Source organism: Numida meleagris, chromosome 4 (genome assembly GCF_002078875.1).
Source record: "Numida meleagris isolate 19003 breed g44 Domestic line chromosome 4, NumMel1.0, whole genome shotgun sequence".
In the NCBI taxonomy this organism is placed as follows: domain Eukaryota; kingdom Metazoa; phylum Chordata; class Aves; order Galliformes; family Numididae; genus Numida; species Numida meleagris.
In genome coordinates, this window is record NC_034412.1 from 58,088,606 (window position 1) to 58,111,455 (window position 22,850).

General features: G+C 38.3%; 1 long non-coding RNA gene across 1 annotated transcript; it reads right to left on the reverse strand.

Moving 5' to 3' along the window:
* On the reverse strand, positions 813–4,925 carry LOC110398473. Its single transcript, XR_002438403.1, has 3 exons — positions 4,894–4,925; positions 4,337–4,477; positions 813–3,516 (listed from the first exon to the last, which is right to left on the reverse strand). It is a non-coding gene; the product is annotated as an uncharacterized LOC110398473 (long non-coding RNA).

Consider the following 22,850-nt stretch of genomic DNA (forward strand, 5'->3'; position numbering starts at 1 on the left):
CTGTGCAGGGAAACTTTGAAAAGGGGGAAAAATGAAAGCCAGTGGGACTGCATTGCACCAAAACCTTGTTCCGGAGGAGGACCATGGAAGAGGTGGAAAGCAGTTTATATTTTAAGTGTGACCTCCCCACCTTTTGCTGTGCCAGCTACATCAAAGAGAGGTGCCGTATCTATGATAATTTACACAAATAATCAAATCCCTAAATTTACTGTTTTTTCTCCCTTTCATGTGTTGCCTTTGATGTCTCAGTCTCCCCATGCAGGTGCAATAATGACCTCAATCAAAAATTGGTATAACAGCACTGCATTACAGATGAATGTTCCAGCTCTGAGTGCACTCCACAGGAAGATGTAATAGAGGCATATATAAAAAAACCTAACCAGGATATAGGAAATAATTTTAAACCTAGACAGTAGGCTAAATATCTTCATTTATCTGTTACCTGCATTTCTATGAGATTTGTAAAAAAGATCATATGAATTGAGTTCATGAGCTGGCCTTATGAGTTCTCTTCCCTTCCATTTCTTTTTTAAGTGATCTCCTTATTATTTAATATTATGATGTGTATTTAACATAGAAAGAACAGACCATGCTAATTTTGGAAGATGCTTCCTATCAAGTAAAGCTATATTGCATTCCAACTTCTGCACAAAAAAACCTGTTGAAACATGAGAACTAACTAAGTATATCATATAGAGACCCTGCTCAGATAACAATTATGGTCTAAGTAGAAAAAAACAAAGATGTCTTACTAATCAAGTTTCCATCTGCCAACAGTTCTTCAGCTTAGTTGGAATATGCATTATTTATTATTCAAACTATGTATGATAATCTCAATGAGATATGGAAAGTATATTTCTTCAAAACAAACAGTACATTTCATTAAAAATTGCTCTACCTCCATATTTCACAATGAAGAACAGCATCAAGTTCCCTTATTCATTTAAAATAGGAAAGAGGATTTAGAACAGCCAGTTCAATGTATTTTTAATTAACATTCTCAGTTTAATAATAATGTTCTGTAGCACATGTCTAAGAATGGATAAATTGCAGATTAGCACTGCTGTAGCAAAATAAATAGCATTAGTGGGACTTACTCCACGCACCCAGTCCTAGGAAATGTTTACTCATGCATAAGGAAATAGTCACTTAAATATTTGTAATGCATACAAGAGGATGAATCATCAGGTGCAACTGATAAAAATAAACTACCAAACCCATACACTCATGCCAACACAATACTCCAGAATTAGGAAGCAATAACTATTATACTCCTTCCCACAACTTGTGGGTCTACGTGGTTTGTTGTTTTGACTACCATGAGTTACCTACTTGAGCTTTTCAGTAGAAATACACTTTAATTTTTCTGTAAAGCACATATTTTATTTACAAATCCACTCCAAAAGTACTTTTTAGGAGTCTCCCTGTTTTGAGTAGCAGCATGGCTACTCAGGCACATAGGATCATGGTCCTCAACAAATATATACCACAGGAATTCTCTCAGAGTGAGAAATACTGGAGTTGCCTGTTATCAGTAACACCACTGAAACTACACTAGAAATGCATTACTCTTAGTAGATTTTATAGACCTGTAATATTTTATGTCAATTTTCTTGTTCAGTGAAGCTCTGCTCATGACTAATTTTACTCAGTGTACTCAGAACTTGCTCGTGTAATCATTTATCTTTTGCACAAGTTTTGAATTGAGAACAAGTTTTTAGCCAGACGTATCCACAGCTGAGACAGAACCAGTCACCTAGGATTGCTGTCACAGTTTTCATGTTGTATTTCTTAATTCTTCAAGACTTCCCTGTAACTATTTCATAACACAGATTTGATCCAGAGTTTAAATTCTGCACCAGTTTCCTATGTCTTCAATATTTATTTTAAAGAAAACACTTAGCTTTATGAAGCTTTACAATAGCCTGTAAAAATATTTCCTTTCAGAAAGAATTAGAAGAAAGGAGCCCTGATGGATACAACAACAGGGATCTCTCAGGGCAGCCTTGGTGAACTTTGGATTGCACCAAATTACTATACTCTCAGAACAGTCTGAATTTCCCTTAAAATAAGGTAAGGTAACTTAGCCTTGAATAATTATGTTTAAAAGCAGTAACTATTTATCTTAAGCAATATTGGACAAAAGAAAATTGTCATTCCTGTTTGAGTTAGCTTAGTTCCCTTTCCTATAGTGCTCTGCTGTGACGTGTTCTCAAGAGTTACAACTATTATGTTTTAGTTTTTAAACTATGCTGACATCAGCTATCCAAATGAATCTAAGTCTTCTTCTAAATGCAATTAGTTTTTCAGGAATTTAAGTGAGAATAAGCTAGGTGGGGTTTTTGTTTATTATTAATGTCACGGTCCAGGAAGAAACATTGTTCCTTCAGGAAGCTCACACCTCCAAAACACATACAGTATAAAACAATTGAGAGTTTCCCTCTTTGTCTCTTCAGAGAACAAGATAAATTCTTCTTATAGTCAGTTTTACAGGCAAAATTCAGCAGAGAGAAGTTGGGTTGAACTACTCTGCTAAGTACCCATTTAGACCACATTTCTGATTTAACAAGAGTTGGAACTGCATAGCTCAGAATGCCTAAGTTGTTTTTACTTTTCTACTTCTTTCTTAGAATGCATAGAAGGCATATCCCCCTTTTTTACAAGTTTTTGATCACTCCTTTCAGAGAATGCTCCCATTTAATAATTCCTCTCTCCCTACTAGAGCCCTTGATGGTCCTTTGGTTCGCCTCCCTTCTACCCCAGTCTCCTGAAATTAGCTTGAAACTCTGCTGAAACCCATCGGCTGTACAAATTGCAGCAGGATCAAGTGGTAGCAGGAAACTACCATACAGTATTGCCCATCAACATACCACTGGACCCCCATTACATCAAATTACAATACTCTGCTCTGGCACCAAGCAAAATGAGTAAGAGGAGCATGCTATGATCTGACAAAGAAGCAAATTGAAAGTATTTCCTCCTCAAGATTAAAGTTTTGTAGCCCATTAGTGATAGCTGTAGGCAAGCACATTCTTCTTGGTCACTTCTGGAAAAAAGCCTCTGTAAGGAAGGGTATTTGCAGCATCCACAACATAACCTTCAAACAGCCACACTGATCCCACTGGTCTTCAAGGGCGTTATGATCTTGAAGACAGGGAAAGCAGAAGTGTTGCTGTATGTTGGTTTTAATAGGGAAGTTATAATTTCTTCTGCTTAAGGAAACCACAGCAAATGAGTTTAATCTGTTGGATTACATAGTCTGCTATCCTTTCCTGGTACAGTTCCTATGCCTTTCTCTCAAGGTCAAAAAGCACCAAAGGTTACCAAAGTACCAGAAACTCCCAGAGACTTAAGTTCAGCTGTTACACTGTCATGTATTTGCTGCAAGAGTAAGAGTGAAAATATGGTAGGAACTTGTTTGTTTTGAAGAGTCTCCAGCCTGATTTGTTTTCTTCATTTGAAGTTTTCACCTCCAAGTTCATGAGCTCTGTGTTTTTTATGTTCTTTTTGTTTCAGCTGTGAATTTAGGAAATGGATACATAAGGTAAAATGCATTACATTTCACTTCTGTAAGGCCTCTGAAGCCATTATGGAGCCATGCAAGTGCAATATTCTAATAAGAGTTAGACAAGGCCAAGGGGAATACTCTACTAATAGCAAATGTTGAAGGGACTAGAAGATAGGCAGAGCTTCAGTAGAATTCATTTTATTACTTAATACAAAGCTCATCATCAATTTTCCCAGCACAGTACTATAACTCACAATGCAGTACAGATGGCTCACATTTTAAATTGTAATTTAGTCACTCTGTTCACAATTGTACTGTATTTGAACTTCAATGAATTTCTGGTATGTTTGTATGAAAGCTTTATGAGAAAATACAGCTCTAATGAAATAGCCCTTTTTAACATTTTTCTTTTTATTCTATACTCATATTCAGATCAGAGAAAAAACATTTACTATGCTCAGAATATAAAAACCAGATATTTACATATACAATAACTGCTTTGTTTTCTTGTATTTCTTTGAGCCTACATACTGGTTTACAGAAGCTGCTTTGTTACTTAATATCATAGCATCAAGAGACAGACTAGAATGAGTAGTAGAACAATAGGGAAATATTATAACTTATCTCTATATCAATTAAATCCTGCATTTAACTTCTTACTTCTCAGCTGCAACCTTAACTACTGTATAGCCCAAAAATAGTTATGGTAGTTTAAACATACACTGAATGCATATGTGGAACAGTCCTCGGACTATGCACAAGAGAAATTTATCTTCTAGCACAAATCAATAAGAAAATTTGGAGAGTTACACAACTTACTAGTCTTACCTTGCTTTTGCTACAACTGTTCTTCATCTTTCCTTTGTAGTTTTTTTTTTCCTTGAAGGTAGCCATAAAAGAAGCTCGCAGTAGATAAAATGGTATTTCTTCAATATACGATTGTGAGAATGAAATCTTTTAAAACCAGTTCTTTTAAGAGAAAGAAGAACAAAAATAAAGTTACTTCATGTAAGCCCTCTTTTTTCAGATTTTCTTATTAAAGAAAAAGAAATTCACCTTGGCATCCAACCCCTCTAATCATAACTGCATACTAGAGCTTCTCCATTCACTCTACCTCATCCTCACAGGTAAGCATTATTCTTTTCTTACCTATCCTAAGTACACTATACACATATTACAACATCTGCAAGGTGACTCCAGACCATACAGCCTTCACCTAGGATGGTGGGTGGGAATTAAAAGTCTTAAAAGGATAGTTCAGAGCTGTAACATGATGGAAAATGCAACAATGATAGCAAAGTAGCAAAATTTTAGGCTGCAGCAAGTAAGGTTATTCTCAAATGCAGCAGCCATAGACACAGAAACTAAAGGAAAAATGTGCTTACTCCTGGAATACCTCAGGTATACAGGGATTTCCAGCAAAATACCTTCACCTCCACTGCTAACCCTTAAATGAGGTCTGGGAAGCGGTGGAGCCAGGATCCACCCCTTCCGATCACTCAGATGCATTGCATGCACCTGAATTCCCCTGGGTTGGCCCTGCCTTCCCACCAGGTGCTCAGTCACTGGTTCAAGCTGTGAATTAGCGTTTCTGCTACAAGAACAGAATGGGTTTCTTGGTTTTGTATTTATTTTTTTCTCCTCTGTTAGTTTCTAGTGTGGAGTTTCTCAGGTTTTGGGGCTATTTTGTTTTTTAACAGGTGGTAGTCTTAGTTTAAGAGAACTTTATGTTTAATAGATTTTGTGGTCCCGTTGAAATAAAACTTCATGGTTTTTCTGAAAAAATATTAAAAGAAATCAGGTCTTGCAGTTATCATACAACAAAGAATATCCCGAGTTGGAAGGACCCATGAGAATCGTTGAGTCCAACTCCTGCCTCCCCTCTATCCTCTGAATGCACAGCGCCCTTCTCCATGATGATGCAACAGGAGAATAGAGAGATAGACAACTGTTATAGGTTTCAAACATCGAATTCTTTTAACTTTTGCTGCCACAAGTAATATCCCTGAAAGAGTTATTTGACAAATCCAGGAGAATGCTGGATTCAGATGTGCTTATGGTGTATATCTACCCAGCCCAGGGATCAGAATGGAGTGATTTACTGTTAGGTTTGCTAATTTTACATAATGAGAGGTAATACACAAACCCAAGGGCTTCTGAGCTGTTTCAGTACAGTCTATTTGTCACCTCTAGAAGACCTCTAGAGCAATACCCATATTAGTAAAACAGCCTTACATTATGGCTTTACATTGATTTTACAGTTGCAATGAATTATCTTCTGTGTCATTTGCAGCTGTGCTCTCACACAGGGCAGACAAGCAGATAAGAATTTCAAGGACCTAGAAACAGTCTCTGATACCCACATGAACCCGAATGGAGCCAGATGCAGCAATTCAAGCATTTGTCATCAGAAGCTTGATTCAAGGCCCTCTTGCATTTATATCAGGATGTACATTTTTTCCTAGATTTCTAGGCTGATGTGAAGAAGCAGAGCAATGGGAGAAATTGCAGGCTACAAAAACATCAGGAGAGCATGACGTCTCTTGTCAAAGCATCTCTACAAAGGCAGGAAAACTCCAGCAGCAATGGCAACCCCTTCCCCTGCTTTGTCCCTGAGTCTTTTTTGTGTAGAAGGGAAGCAAATGGAAAGAGGATATTTCTATATTAGTGTAAAGGTTGCAGCTCTCAGGAATTTTGTTCTTCATAAGATTGTTCACCCATTCTGCAAAAAATCATCACTAAATACAACATCTGAAACCTTGTGGAGGAGTAGGTGGAAGCCTCTTTTTCAGTCTCTCAGGAAGAGTATGGTATCGTGTTCTATGGACTTTTTGTGTTGCAACAGATATCTGAAAGCTGCACGTTTTCTAGGTGCCGGTAAACTCATTGACCTAACCTTACAACCTTTCCAGAATTTTAATTTGGGCCCTGCTATTCTTTAGCTTTAAACTGTTAGTTCAGGCTTATTTTCAAGGGTTGTTGCTTATCAATGCACATCAGATTTTAAAGTTTTCCTGCATCTTTTAAAAACAATGTTGCTGATGATTGGCATGTTACTGGATTAAAGGAAGGTCAAAATATAAAGCACTGGGTTTAATTGTTTTGTTTTGTTTCTCCTTTCCTATGGCCTTGCTGTTGTTTTAGCATTGCCTCCAGCCACGTGAGACTTCATAGGTTCTCCTCTTTCTGAAGTGGATTCATTGCCTTGCAAGATTGACTTCTCTCTGTCTCCATGCTTGTTTTTCATTTTTACTCTTCCTTCATATTTAACTATTCTTTGTGTTTTCATAGGGTGTTGATGGCTCAGTTCTTAAGGAGTTAAGAACCTGTTTCCTTTTTCCTGTAGTAGTACATGCCAAAGGTTGTCAGTTTTGTTACATATAAGTGACCATGAAGTTGGTATTTGTTTCGTGACAGAAATATAGGAAATGGGAAACTGAAGGTTAAAAGTTGATGAAAGTCATAAAGAAGTTGATTCTACTTCTGACTGCAGTCAGAAGGCATTCTTAATGCCTTTCATTTATTCACTTCAATGTTTTTAAAGCAAAGTTTTTATCTGGAATCAAACTTAACATCTATAATCTTATTCATATGAATATGGTAAGTAACTGCTCATTTTTCACAAGCAATTTTTTCGTAGGTTCCATTTATTGCATCCCACACCAACCTGTTAACTTTTTCTTTGCTTTTATTGGCTGGCAAAAATACTACTGGATGCAGAGTAAATAACATCTACAATGAAGTAGAGCTACCACATGAGAGTCTATGTGCAGTTATTCTTTTCATTGCAGCGTATTTTTTTCAGAATGCTCTTTCCTTGTGTGGTAGATATGCTAGAAACCCCAATTTACTGCTATTTTTCTGTATTTTCCAAAGATAAAAATGCATCTTTTTTTTTTTTGCAGAGAGCCATGGGGTGATAATTGCTCTTTTCAACTGCTTGGTCTAATTAACTTTTCATAATTATTTTATTTGAAGTCATTCACCGGATTTATACTGAATTCACAAATAAACAAAGATTATGCAAAATGGCAAATAAATTTATTCTCGGAGAGCCATAATCTTAGCCATAGTTTGATAGAGGAGTATAATAACTGGTTTTGATAGGACTAATATTGAGATTTGTACTTCATAACACAGTGCAGCTGCTCTGGATTTTACTTGCATTTTCTGGAGCTGGGGGGACAAAGGCCAGGATATTTTTCTCAGGTTATGTTTCTTCTTTATTCAAATGGCTGACAAATTCTATAACTCCAGTCATGATCATCCATATCAAGATCAAAAAAACACAGAAGAATTTTAAAAGGTTTCTGTACATATATGTACAGAATATATGTATTATATTGTACATATATTATATTATATGTATTGTATTATATTATATGTAATATATGGAACACAATATGCTTGTGTTCCAAGTTTTCTAAAATTTCTTCCTTTAATCTCTTTGAATTGTGATTTAGAGAACAAAAACAAAAAGAATAAAATAAAAGGATGAAAATAAAAAATATCATTTTCTTAGCTGACTGCCCTCTTAGGCAGCCAGGTGAGTAATTTTTCCCAGCTTATATTCTAATGCACTGTTCTGTTCAGCTATTAGCATGTCATCTCTAATTTCTGCCACTTAAAACTTGTTCTGGACAAAAAAGCAATCATATGGCACTCATTCACAAAAGGGAGAAAGAAAATTTATTTGATAAATAGTGTGCTGTAAATTAAAATTTGCGAGTGTGTGGATTTTGCAAATAACTTAGTTGTTGATAAAAGTACATATTAATTACGTCTAAAAGATAAGAAAGCTTGTTAACTCACAAACTAAATGAATTTTCATCAAATGCACAGGATGTGTCCGATACCTCTGGGAATATAAAAGGCGCTTTAAGATTTGCAGTGAAAATGTAACGCTGAAGTTGCCTTTACTGACTGCAGATTTGCATATGGCGGTTTACAGAGGTATGCAAAAAAAGCTCTTGCCTTCCAAGAGAGCACTCTGAAGAGCCATTCACTGTCCTTGGGCTGTCTGTATTTCCCTGCTGTTATTCTGGATCACAAATAAAAAACTCAGTATCTCTATAGCACAGCTCAGCCTGATGAATTCTTCATCGCTGATCAATTTTAAAGTGTTTTTTTTTTGTACTCTTCTGTATGCATAAGATCAATCCAGACTGCCATGCTAACCAGCAATTTGGAGGGAGGTCCTCTGTTTGAAGCCCTTCACGAGGGTAAACTAAGACTGCAACACAGATCCACTTTTGCCTCAGACAAGAAAAAGCAGACCTTACAGCAACTGTCTTTCCTGCCTCTGCCATTATTGCATATGATAGAGATAACAACTGAGTATTTTCACATTTTTTTAATGAGATCACAGATTGGGAAAGTAAATCCTCCCCTGTGGAACAATCAACAGAATTGACAATTACTAGTGCTAACTGCTGCTTTCTCTCCTCTATTTATATCTGCTACTAACATCTGTAATTTGCAAGACACATGTACAAGTAATTTACACAAACCTTGCCTTGTGGGGTTACTTCAACGTGGAAAAGTTGATGTCTTCTCCTCTCAGTGCTGAAGCCCATGCTGGGTTTGAGCCCCATACTGCTAGTGCTGTTTCTCTTACTGCATATTATATAACAGTAATTTTGTGTATTACTGTCTGTAGATAGTAGAGAGAAAGTTTAAAGTCTTTTTACTTAACCCATACAAAATAATTAAAACACATTTTTCACCTTAGTGCTTAGTATGTGAGAAATGCAGTGAAGTGAGCTTCCAGAAAAATGGTTCAAAGTTTAGCTTGAAAGTTGTCTCTGGAAAGAATGTGCTTGCTTTTTTTACATGTGACCTTACTTACTTTTTTTTTTAATTTTAAATTTTGACATGTTAGTATAGATTTAGCACATCAAAACCGACATTTTAAATAGAAGACTCTATGCTTTTATACAGGAGTTTTGCTGAGTGCATGATTATGATTTTTTATGGGCTAATATGACAGGCATGCTACCAATTGGAAGAAGAAAAAATGAAGTAAATCTCTTCCCTGTGGCAGTATGGAGACAGAGGCATCACTCCACTCTGCTCTGTGCAGGTGCGTCTTCATCTCAACCACTGTGTGTAGTTTTGAGTGCCAAAGGATGGCTATGAAGATGGGGAAGGGTCTGCAGGGCAAGATATGTGAGGAGTGGCTGAGGACCCTTGGTTTGTTCAGCCCAGAGAAGATGAGGCTGAGGGGAGGCCTCATGATGGCCTACAGCTCCTCTCAAGGGGAGGACAGCAAAAGCATCACATCCTTTCCACTCCCATGCATTGCCAGCAGAGCCACAGTCCTCTGGAACAATGGCAGACCTCGCTCCCCAGCTTTCTGCTTGCTCTTGGCACACACCTGATAGTGAAGGCAGAGCCTCCTCTGGGTCTCCCAGAAATTGCAGCCAGTGGCTAGGCAGGTCATGCTTGGCTCCCCTGGGCAAGCTTTCCAAGGAGAGGCTCAGTTAGTCACTGCCATGCTGTCTGGCATCATGGTATCTATCCAACACTTATAAACAAAAAAGTCATTAGGGAATAAAGCACAATTAATAATGATGTATCTCCTTAATATCCTAAAATATATCCAAAAGGTCCAGACTAATCTACTAACACATGGCTGTACTTTTATCATAATCTTTTCCCTGCGTTTTTTTAATCGTGTCAAGTGTTATTCAATGTAAAGAAAGAGCATCACCATTGAGCCCTGAGAAACAAGCATATGGCCTCGCAAGACAAAAGAAGCAAAGTATTTCCATGTAAAATATTAGAGTGATGCAGACCTATTTTTATTTGTGTCATGTTTTCTTGTCTTCTAGAAATATTGGTTCAAAGCAATGTGTAATTTGCTCTTATGGTATAGAACAGGGCAATTCTTTCAAATAAACTCAGGATAGACCTGTGTTATGTCTGTCAATAAGGTAAACGAGATAATATTAGAGAGAATGGATCACTCTTTCTGACCGAAATCACCCATATGCGCGTTTATGAATTCCCATACCTAAATTCTTTCATCAGACACAAACATGTGAGCCCCAGTTATAGCACACATGTTCACAGAAGTGCTTCAGAATTCCCAGTTCACAAAAAAGCCTTAGAAGAGTTTTATACAGTTATGAGTACAGAAAATTACTCTAGTGAAGAATCTACTTAAATTTAATTGCATCATTTAATTGGACTGTTTAAATTGCTAATCATTTTGTAAGTATTACTTTGTAAGTTGTTTTTAGTGGATAGCTTTCCTTTTTTGTTGTTGCTGGAGAAATTCAGTAATAATTAACTGACCTAGCGTTCAATTACGCTGCTGAAAATAAGCTATGAGACATCTCATCGAGGGAGACTATTAACAGTATTTGAATTTATGGACTTCAAAATGTGAAGCGAACACTTTATCCGTGAGGTCACACAAACTTTTAATATGGTCTGAGAATTTATGGTCACTAGATTAGTGACAGAAAGGCTCTTGTTTTTGGTTGCACAGGAACATACTGAGAATAAGATTAAAAATTATATGAGAAGAAATATAACAGCAGAAGAATGCTTGATAAATCTTGTTTCTCTGAAGAATTCAACTCCATGCATGTGTCATGGTGTTGTAGAAGTTGATCCTAATGTGTATTTTGAGTTTATTTAAAAGAAATCTAAGTCCATACCTCTCTCTCAACAACTTCACTGGTTTTCATTTTTCAATATGTTTATTATTGGCGGCTCAAGCAGCAAAATAGCACAGTTGTGGGCATCCTGCCATCAGTTGGAGGCCATAAGTATAATATTCCAGTGTCTATGGTACACACTACCTGGTGAAAGTTGGCAGTTGTATATTTTCAGATACTCTTTCACATTTTGGGAGTTTGCCTACTTGGTTCCCATGACTGGCCTAGGGCGGCTGGAGATTTGCGAACATCAACACCCATTGAAAAGCCTAAGTCAATGGGAATTGCTGCATATGGCAGGGTAGTGGCTGTGACACCAAGCACATTTTAGGACATGATAATTTCATCTCAGATTCCCGCTAGACTGTAGTGCCTTCTACTCTGCTATAATGAATGGTGGTAGCTTTTTAAGCTGCAAACTCTGGAGATGTCTGAACCCTTTTTATGGCTAACGTACAGGACTCAGTTTGAGATGAGAAAATTACTAAACACATTGGCTTCTGGACAGCTAAACAATTTGTGCCACATTTTCTTTGGCCCTTAGGACTAAATGTGTGTCTCTGCTTCCCTCATATATAGAGTTAGAAAAAGTTTGCCGCATTTTCTGTGAAATACTTGACTATGCAGAAAACTGTATTAAAGATAATGGTTTTAGAAATGAGTGCACCAGTAGCACTGTCAGGAAAACAAAGCTGCTGTAGTTTCTAGCTACCAGGAGTCCCAACAGTTTCCTCGTAAGCTATCAGCTGCTCTGTGATTTAAACAGCAGAGCAGAACATGGTACAATTATGGACAACTTGCAAAATTTGAGAAAGCATTGCCATGCTTTTTTTCTGAAAGGATCATGGACAAAAAGAACTCTTTGAGACAAATCAGATGGAGGGGTGTATCATCTAAACTCTTTGGGATCATTGGTGAGGAGCATGTCATTGTGGCAGAGCTGTAAGGTGCCAATAGTTGGTTTGTCTGTCTCTCATGGTTATGTGGCTCTGGGTGCTGTTACTAGCATTACTTTCCAGAAAGAGTTTTAAATGGTGGACTGGGACAGAAGGAGAAATGTATCTGATTAGCTTTAATTAAAGAGAATAAAGACCATGTTGTTAGATTTTAATAATACACCTGATAATAACAGCTCCTGATAGCTTGCTGATGTACAGGACAAAAAAAAACATGTGCAAACATATTTGCCAGCTCTGACTTTTAAAACAAGCAAAGCCATTTTTCAGCTCTAAGAGGGAGGAATGGGCTGCATTGTCAAATATGAGTCCACTTCACATGAGGCTGATGACCTTAGTCAAATATTTATTAAAGAGGAAAGAAGTATTTGTAGTGACTTGTTTATTCTAGCTCTTGCTCACACTGATATGATTTCCTCCTCTGAGTTATCACATTGAAACCTTCCTTATAACTAAATTTGTCTTTCAGAAAAGTTTCCAATCTGCATCCAACTTTTCCTGCTCTTCAGCCCTATGAAAAGAAAGCGGTCCATTTCACCAGGGGGTGCATGACTTCCACAGCCCCCAGCATCGGGCAAGGTTCTGGTGGGGTGGGTAGAAGTAGAAGACCTCTCCAGGAAAGGTGCAGCATCGTCGTGTCCAGTCTGTAGTCTCAGGAGATAGTTGTAAATTCAGATTAGCAATGTTTGAACTGTCATCAACTCTAGAGATGAAACTGCTAAATACTTTTATTGGTCTCTCTTTTCTCTTGAGCTATCCTGTGGAACGAATTGCAAAATTACATCTAATATAAAAAGAGTAGTGTGTTTCAGCTTTATTACAGATACATTATTGCCTGCATAATTTGAACAGGATGCAATAAAAATTACATTCAGATTTGGAGACATTTCCTTCATGCAATATTTGAAGACATTTTTAATATGCTTGCCATTAGTAAGATGATAATTAATGCTTTTACGGTCCTTTCACTATTGGATCTGAAAGTACTGTGCAAAGAGGGGCAGATACAACTATTTCTGCAATTACAAGAAGAGATTAACAAGCAGACAACCTGCAAAACATGTTCAATATAATGGTATAAATTAGTGACAAACTTGGTGGAGATGTTCTCCTTTATTGGCTTTTTAATACTGCAGAAGATCAGCTACTTGTGACAGTAATAACGACAAATGGAAATGAAAGTGTTTTAAATTGATTCTGCCTATATAAATTAATCATCACTTTCATTAAAAGAAATGTCTTTGGGCTTTTAGGGAACAGAATTCTTTACACAGTGGTATAATCTAAGGAGAATTAGTTCCTTTTTAACACACTTTATAAATAACTTAAAAACTATTCAGTGGGCATTATGTTCTCTTTAGGTCCTGAAATACTACCAAGGTCCTCATTAACCTGCTCTCTTAAGCAGAGAACTCTCAACAAGGCATAGTCTTAGTGTGAGTTTTCTGTTTCTTCTGACCAGTTTTCATCACAGCGCAATGGCAGACAGTTCCCACTGACAGGGCTCTGTATGAAGTCTGTGTAGGGCATGTTTTCACCAGACTTCATCTCATTTTAATTGGAATATTTATTTAACAGCTAAACAGCTATCCAGTATAAATTAATGCAGCTTATCTTGTGTTTACCAGAACACGTTCCAAAAATAACCGAATGCATATATAACCAATCCTCACTTCAAAAGAAATAGTAAATTCCCTCTTCATTTTTCCTAATGAGAGTTTAGTGCATAGTTGATCTTAGCTTTCCTGATAAACATTGTTTTACTTTGTGTTAACTGCTAGCAATCCTGCTTATTTATTATCGAGTTATTTTACTTGTATGAAAAGTGATTTAATGAAAGCATGCGAGCAGGTCATTTTGCATGACCTGTGTTCCACCAGGGATTTATTTAAACGTGATTATTTTGTTTCTGTTCCTGGCAAGGGAGAAGTCTTGAGCCGGGTGTTATGATGCAGGCTGCCCACACCCTGGCCTTGCTTCAGCCGCTGCAGGAATGCCAAGGCACTTTTCTGCACAGCCAAGCGTGGGAGATAGCAGCCAGCGTATGTGCCAAAGGGCGTGTGGTCTGCTCTACTTGCTCTTTTGTACTCATGAGGGGACATATTTGTATCAGCAAACACGCTGAGTCTGTGCCAGTATTCGGACCACACTGGAGGAGTAATCAGCAGAGGGATATCCAAGGTCAAAAGCTTTCTGATACGTCCTAGAGATCCACTCGTCGGGGAATGTGCACTGCCATGGCAGCCCCCTGCTGAACCATCATTACCACAGGAGGATATGGGTCCTCAGAATGACACTCTTCCCTCCAGCTGGGACTAGGGCTGGGCAGATAGTGAGGTTTTCCTTTACTCCCCAGTGCACCACTTCATGTACATGCAGGATGGGTGTTCCCCATATGAGCCAAGAGAATGTGCACATATGTCGTTTCAAGTTCTGCACACAGCACTAACAAGAGACGTAGGCAAAAAAATTTCTCTTTTCATTACTTCACTGCAAGGTACAGCAGTCACCTCTTAGTCCTGCTCACACCCTTTCAAGTGGTTGCTTTCCATGTGTATTCAGCTATACAGTTTTACTGGGGAGTTGGTCATGGAAAATGATGTTCTGCCTTGGGAGTCTGGGAGTGGGCTGGAAAATTCTAGGACTACATAAGGGTGATCTTATAGTGGGAGTTTGTATCTGAGATATAAAGGCAGCAGCTTGGTCCAGACAATTATTCCTCACTGGAAGAAACAGCAATGGCAATATCCTAACAACCAGCAGTGGCAATATGAGGATATTGCAGTATAGATCATAATATTGTGTTATACTGTAATTTCCTTTCTAATATTAATCTGCAACAGCTTCCAGGGATATTTTGCTACTGAGGTTTTCAGACCTGAGAGGGAACGTAGGTCCTGGATTACAAACCATTGCTCATCCATCAAAGACAATCTCAGCTAGTCTCTCAAGTGACTTCACAGGAACAATCAGTATAATAATAGGCTTTGGAAATAGCATTGCTTTGAGTAACATTTTCTACTAAATCGTGAAAACCAAGTTTGCAAGCAGTCTAGCCAAATGGTCTGCTTTAGGTAAACAGTTGAGCTTTTAGTGGCAATGGAAATGAGTGCTCTGGTGCTAGCTTCCCTTCTATACCTACTGACCTCAAAGACTATATTCCCCCTTGCTACATTACTTCCAGTGTCCTTAGAACATCATGCTTCATCACGGCTCCACCAGACCTTCATTGTCACTCTTGCCAAAGATAATATTGTCTTCCTTTCTCTTGCTCAGTCTCAGCATCAGCATAACAAAATAGTATTTTTAGGAAAAATACTGGCTTTTTTTGTTGTTGTGGACATCTTACAGGTTCAGTAAACATTTTTTTTAAATTCTTTGAAGAAAAGACTAGGAATACTAGTGTCTAGTCAAAATTTCATCTTGATGCAGTGATTATGTGTTTTACAAACCTGCAGGTGTGAGAAAATATTTACAAAAGAGAAAGAAGTGGACAAAAATATCTTTGTCAAAATGTTGGCAATTTGGAGGTGCAGCCAGATCTCCTGGTTTGAAGAGAGACAGAAAAATGAAGGGGCTTATTGACTGGATCGTACAGATTCCCCAGCATGTGCATGTGTGGGATCAGGACCAGTACTGTGCCCAGTGACTTTATGCATTCTAGTGACAGCCACTTCACCAGCTGGGAGGATGATGCTGAGACGTGGAGTTAGGATTACACTGACACGCTCATACTTGTTCTCAGTACCACAAGGACAAGGGGGAAAGGTTTTAAACTAAGACTGGTGAGGTTTAGGTTAGATATTAGGAGGAAGTTTTTCACACAGAGGGTGGTGATGCATTGAAACAGGTTGCCCAGGGAGGTTGTGGATGCCCCATCCCTGGAGGTGTTCAAGGCCAGGCTGGACATGGCTCTGGGCAGCCTGGTCTAGTTGTTGGCAACCCTGCACACAGCAGGGGGGTTGAAACTAGATGACCATTATGGTCCTTTTCAATTCAGGCCATTCTATGAGTCTGTGATACCACCACAACAACAGAAACCTCACCAAGAGCCACAAAAAGGCAGTTCCTGCTCCAAAGACTTCCTCTGGCAGAGACATAAGAGCAGGCTGAACAGATATTCATTCCAATGAGTAAACAGGGCACTGTGGTGTTTCTTTCCAGTGGTTTGCCCAGGGACAGAGACCTGCATGGGTACAGACTGTGGGAGTATAGAGCAGGGCTGCTCCTTTGTCTTGGCAATATCTTCTCACTTAATCCCACTGATCCAGAAGGTTCAGCTTTAATCTTAAATTATCATTCATATTTCAGTGTTGTTTACAGCAAAAAAAGAACAGGAGGATTCTGGAGCTGATTTAATCTAAACATAGAAAGCTCAAGGCTGTCCAGACCTATAAAAGGAAATAAATAAACTCCTTTGAAGATCAGAATTGTAACAAGAACAGTTTTGTTAGGTCTTTATTTAGCTCCAAGGAAATTAAATTTATGTTGCAGGAGCTAGGTGCGCTGTGTGTGTGTTTGCTCTTTATTAACTAGAAAAACTTCGCTTGTGCAAAGCAGAAAATAAAATCTTGGCGCTACTGAGGTTCCATTTATTATATAACTTGTTTTGGTTTATAACTCAGTAGCATTTATAAGGTTCTGTTCATGAAATGTATTTCTAGAGTACCTTAAATGATTAGTGAAAAAAAGAATGTGTATGAAATAAATAATTCATTAAATGAATATGTAAATGTCCATGCAACCATATGAAGGATACTAAAAGTATAATGCACAATTTTGTGAAAATATGGCACAAGATAAAGGACAAGCTTGGGAATAAACCTTTGAATCAAATTTGAAGGACAAAGATTCACTATTCAGGAATGGAAGTATTTATTTATTTATTTTTAATATTTGAAATGGTTTAACATTTAATATTTAAAAGAACGGAAATAATGATGAAATTAGGAGAAATTTTTTGTTAGTGACCAGACTAATAACCTCAAAAGAGGCTTAGAAAAACACTAAGTATTCTTTTTGTAGTTGTGCTGAAGCGGTGTGCATAATTTTCCCCTATAGCAAGGCAGGCAATCAAAGCAGTAGGCCATTACTACCAGCAATAACGGGTAGTTTCTGTGGCAGCAAAGGAATGACTGCAGAGGAGACGTGAGGAATGCTACAGAGTCACAGGTCAAGCTTTAATGGCTAGCAAAGCCGAGAGCAGGATTCCTGCGATTCCTCCTTCATGCTGATTTGGTTTGATAAAAAGGCATTGAGAGGGCATGCTCGTAGGTGTTCCTGGTAGCCTTTTTAAAGTTAAAGTTTAAATATGGTAGATAATTGTAAATCAGTGTGTGATCATCAAGGAAAGGCAAGATCTCGTCAAGTCATAGCATAAGAAGCTACACAGGTGATCTCTGGAAAACATTATGATTTATATACACGCAGTAGCAAAAATAGTCTTAAATGGTGATGTTGTCGTAATTACAATAGTTTCATTATTATCTACTGTTAGTATAATAGTTTCACTGCCTAAACCCTTCAGTTTTAAAATATGTAACAATCTCCCCTCAATAACAGTAAATGACTGGTCATTATTTATTTAAATCGCCTTCCCAGGCCTTTTGCTTTTGAAGTAGCAAGGTTGAATTTAAAGCAGAACATTAAACATTCTAAAATACAGGCAGGTGAACAGCCCTACCCAGAAGGCATCTCAAAATCATTTGTGATGCATCTCAAAATCCCAGTCCAAGGCATTTCACAAAGTTTTCACAGAATCACAGAACTGCAGGTGTTGGAAGGGACCTCAAGAGACCACCAAGTCCAACCCCAGTGTTAAAGTACGTTCCTTATAACAGGTTGCACATGTAGGCAGCCAGACGAGTGTTCGATATCTCCATAGGAAATAGGAGACTCCACAAACTCTTTGGGCAGTCTGTTCCAGTTCTCCGTCACCCTTACCACAAAGAAGTTCTTTCGCATATTTTTATGGAACTTCCTATGTTCAAATTTTAAGCCATTGCTTCTTGTGCTATTGCTACGCACCACCAAGAAGAGCCTGGCCTCATTCATTTGCCTCCCACCTTCCTTTAAATATTTATAAACATCAATCAGATCCTCCTTCAGTCTTCTTTTCCCCAGGCTGAACAGACCCAGATTTTGTTATAAGCAATGAGGTAACCACTGATTTCTATGGAGACAAGAAGTGCATGTTAGCCCAGTTAATTCTTGAACACTCTAACAGAGCTTTTAGCAGTCTATTCAAAATGCTATGCCCTTGTAGCACCCTAATTAATGCATAAAATCCATATTAATAAAAACAGTTCAAATTGTGAGTAACTGCATCCCCAGATCCCTGTATTGCTAACAGAATAATAAATAAATAAAATAAAAGGTGACATTGGATCTCCAGCTCCCAGCTTATCAGATAGTTGGATACAGACAGATATTATCAAAGAATTGTTGTCCAAGGAAAATAACTGCTTTCTATCGGGTAAAGAGACTAAATTAAAAAGGAACTTTTCCACTTTGTCATTTAATATTGTGCCCCAGTTGTACTTGTATAGAAGCTTAAAAGCAAAATGTAGCTTCACTCAATTTCTTACTATAGTGATGCCACTCTCAATGAGTATATTGTCTTATTTATGACAATATAGTGGAAAAAATTGTGCTAAACACAATGAAATAGTGATACTGTGGTGCCTGGTGTGGTTATTTTATATATAACAAGAATATTCTTACCATTAAGTGGTATAATGACATTTCTGATACACAAACTTGATCTTTGCCAAGAGATCTAGTGTTTTTCTTGATTATTCTCCTCTAGGGCAAAGATATCTTGGGAAAAAAAGTTTTCAGTACAATGCTAAACACAATCCTGAGGAGCCTTTTGGATATTGAAGGAATCTGGGAGATGCATGGATCCATGGACTACAGTGGATTTCCTAATGCAACAGTTACTGCATATGGTGTTTCAATACTGAGGAAAACGTGCTTATGAAAATGCCTAGAAAGAGGCTGGACCCTTTCCCTCTGGAATCACTCGTGGTGGAGCTGCTGAGGCCCTGTGTGGAGGAATTGGAAGGAAACAAGGACACACATGTACAGTGAAAAGTGTACTTTAGAAAGCAGGAAGGCAAGGAGGTCAGGCTTGGCCTGCCTCAAAGTCTGGATATCACTGTGAGCCTACAAAACATTTGTACCCCTTGCATATTTATATACATAAAAGCACAGCCTATACTAAGTAGAAGTCTACGTTTTAGTGTCAAACTTGTATTGGAATCAGTAGGCTGAATATGCTCTACTGGCTATGTTTATTCCCCTGTTGAAATGTTCATATTTGCCAAAAGCAAAAATTCTAATTGTAAACAAATATTTTGCCTTGGTTTTCCCAACTGCAAGTGAGAATAATACTACTACATGCCAGACAGCAATCCTTCAATGAATTTTAATTCGTTTTTGTAAAACCATTGAAGATGCATAGCATGTAGTATGGTGAAGTAGGTGATGTCAGCAAATCAGAAATGGCAAATGTCATGCATGACTCTAACCTAACTGGCAGTATTCAATGGGATCAAAAGCAGCTGGAGCGGAGAGAAAAGTAGTTTTTGTTTTTCTTTGTTTAAATACCTGCTTGGTAAAGTCTTGCTCATTAGAATTTAATGTTAGTTTTCAGTGATTCTTGAGTCAATGCTTCAGTGACAGCCAAAAAACCCACAGACAAATGCAGTCAAGCAGCAACAGAACTGCACTTTGAAGACATTTTCTTACAGATTCTATTGAGCTATGAACACTACCAATGCCAGTGGAAACAAAAGCAGGAAAAAAAACATGTTTCAGAGCCTGGTGTCTACGTCTCCCTGCTCATGTGGTCCGTAGATGCCCCTTTTATGTTTCACTAATGGCAACATTGAGATGCAAAGCACTAGACCAACACAAAAAATAAAATAAAACACAATTTAAAAAAACCATACGGCAAATAAATGGGCATAATGGGGATTCTTACAGCTGTCTGAAAGCTTTAGAAGTGTAGGTTTAATTTTATGGTCAGCTGTGTGGAAAGCTTATGAAACAGAACATGGTACATCAGTCAAGTACCAGATCAGTTGTAGCTGAGCTTCCCCAGGCCCAGCAGGATGGTGCAAAAGCCTCATATCAAACCAGCCAAAACCTAGGGACAACAATAAACCAACAGAAACTGGGATTTGGGCCCCAAAAGAAAATGTCTACATTTGAAAATGGGGAAAAAAAAGTATGGAAAGTTGTGACACAACTGTCCTAGGATGTAAAACTGCCAGCAAGTATACACAGAGCATGACGCATGGAGAATGCGAATGACTCAGATGAAGTTAATCTAACTGTAGTGCCAAAATAAGAGAACAGGAGCTTTGTCTGAGCAATCCAGTCATGCGTGGCCTTCAAGAAGCAAATAGTTTTAGCGAGTGTACTGCCATGCACATATTAAAGGAAAGCATTAATCTCCCAATCAATGCCCCAGTAGAATTATTCCCTATCACAGAATCATAGAATATCCCAAGTTGGAACTGACCTATAAGGATCATCAAGTCCAACTCCTGCCTCCACACCAGACCATCTAACTGCTGCCCTGAACCCCAACTAAACATGCCCTGCAGTATTTTTAAGCAAGTTGAACAACAGAGTCCATGCTACCTGCTTCATGTCCATGCAGTTGTACTACCCTCCTGCTTGGCAGCAGCTGCCCACTGTTTGATTGCATAGGGCAGGAAAGGATGGAAAAAACTGACCCCTGAAGCAGCATGGTAAGTGATAACCCTAAATGCTGAACACTGCACTCCTTACTCCCTCCATCTCAGTGTTTACATTCACAGCCTGTCATCAAACAGTTACACAGAAAGAAAACCAAGCCTCCCACAGGTCAAATGGATGTGTAGTTGAGCCTAGTGGATCTTGTCCATGGTAGCTTAGAGATAGCTGTAAAGAGATAGAGGAGAGAAGCTGGGGGTTTAACTGGCATGTAGCAATGGAAGAGAGAAAAGCATTAGCAGCTTCCTGTCAACAGCTTCCATCTTTTGCAACTGTGTGAGGAAATGGCTAGCTTCAAAACAAATTAGTGGAAGCTTAGAGGACTGTGTTTCAATTAATCACAGGAGGAAATGGGAGGAAATGGGGGAGTCTTTTTCATTATACTTTATGAAAAAAAAAAAAAAAGTTGTATGCTTGCTATATTCCTGTTCCACAAAGAAAAAACATACAACTGTTAACAAAGGTGCAAAAGAAATTTAAAAGTTGAGCCTATTAGGAAGCAGCTATCTGCTCTGAAGTGCTCTTCATCCATAGTCATGTGCTAAGAGGCTGCTGGCAGATGAGGCAAGAATTTTGTCCCTGCCATCAAAATTTATAGTGGGAGGGGATTTGTGACATTCAATTTAACAATAGCAATAGTAATAGTAGTAATAATAACTATTATTATATGATAATAATTATTATTATTGGTGGTGTTGTTATTGTTATTATTGAAGGTCAGTGTACAGAAAGATATGAAAAGTGAGCCATCAGAGAATAAAGATAAGAAATAAATCATGGAGATTATATTTTTTTGTGCAGACCAAAAGATGCATTCCTCAGAAATGCAAATGTTATTGCCTTAATTACACAGCTGAAATTAGGTACTGTAGCGGAAGCAAAGCTGTTTCTTTAAGATATATTTTGGATCAATTGATCAAGCAGTCCGGGCATTGTGCTTTTATTTTCAGGAAAGATTGAGCATCAGACTACAAAACAAATGAAAGGCCAATTATATTGCTCATTACCCTTGCTGGAGGATTTACAGCCAAAGCAGTTGCTTTTTACAACAGAATGAAAATGTTATTATCCACAGAATTTGCCACAGTGGGAAACCCTTTCATGTGGTTCATCTTTCCCCTTGTTTTTTAATTATAGGGTAGTGGATGAACTTTGCCACCCTATTAACTGAGTGTCATCTTTTCTATAAAGACAAGTGACACTATTTACGATTCCAAGTCCTGTTTGAAGGAGAGTAGTCTCCTTGGCTTGAAAAGAATTCATTTTCAGTCTGTGGTTTTATATTAAATAATTCCCCACCGTTGTGCTGCAACACCCAGCACCAAGAAGTTGGCTGTGACAGGAAGACCAGCTGCAGGGCAGGGATGGTTTTAAGCCCAGCAGCATTTGCCTGTAGAGAAAGTCCAGGCTGGGGGAGGGAGAGAGATACTATGAGAGCAAGTGATGCTTCTGAATGAAGGTCAGAGTGGTACCTGGGCAGGGACCTGGATCAGCACTCAAATTCTACAAGAGCTGTCTTCAGACACCTAAAACAAGCAAAAAGCCATTGCTGAAATCTCCTATTTAAAGCAGCACTAACACTGAACCAAGCCTCACACAAAGGTGCTGGGAAGACAGGCAGGTTCACTATCAGCAGGGTTCTGCCCTGATGTTGGACCTTGGATCTCAACCAAATGGACACTGGTTCCCCACAACAGCACTGCTTGAGAAATGCTGCTGTTCAAACACAGATATTGCCAGGCTGTGCCACTTCATAAAGCAGCTCTGTCATGCTCAGAAGTGCTCCTTTCCAGCTGAAGACCAGCAGTGGTAGAGCTGTGTGAAAGGTTTTCCAGGCTGCTTCCTCTTCCAGCAGGCAGGCAGAAGACTTTAACCTCCAGAATGCTGAATTTTAACAGGCATTATATTCATTTGTACATCAGAAAAAAACACTCAGAATTCCTAGGATCCCAT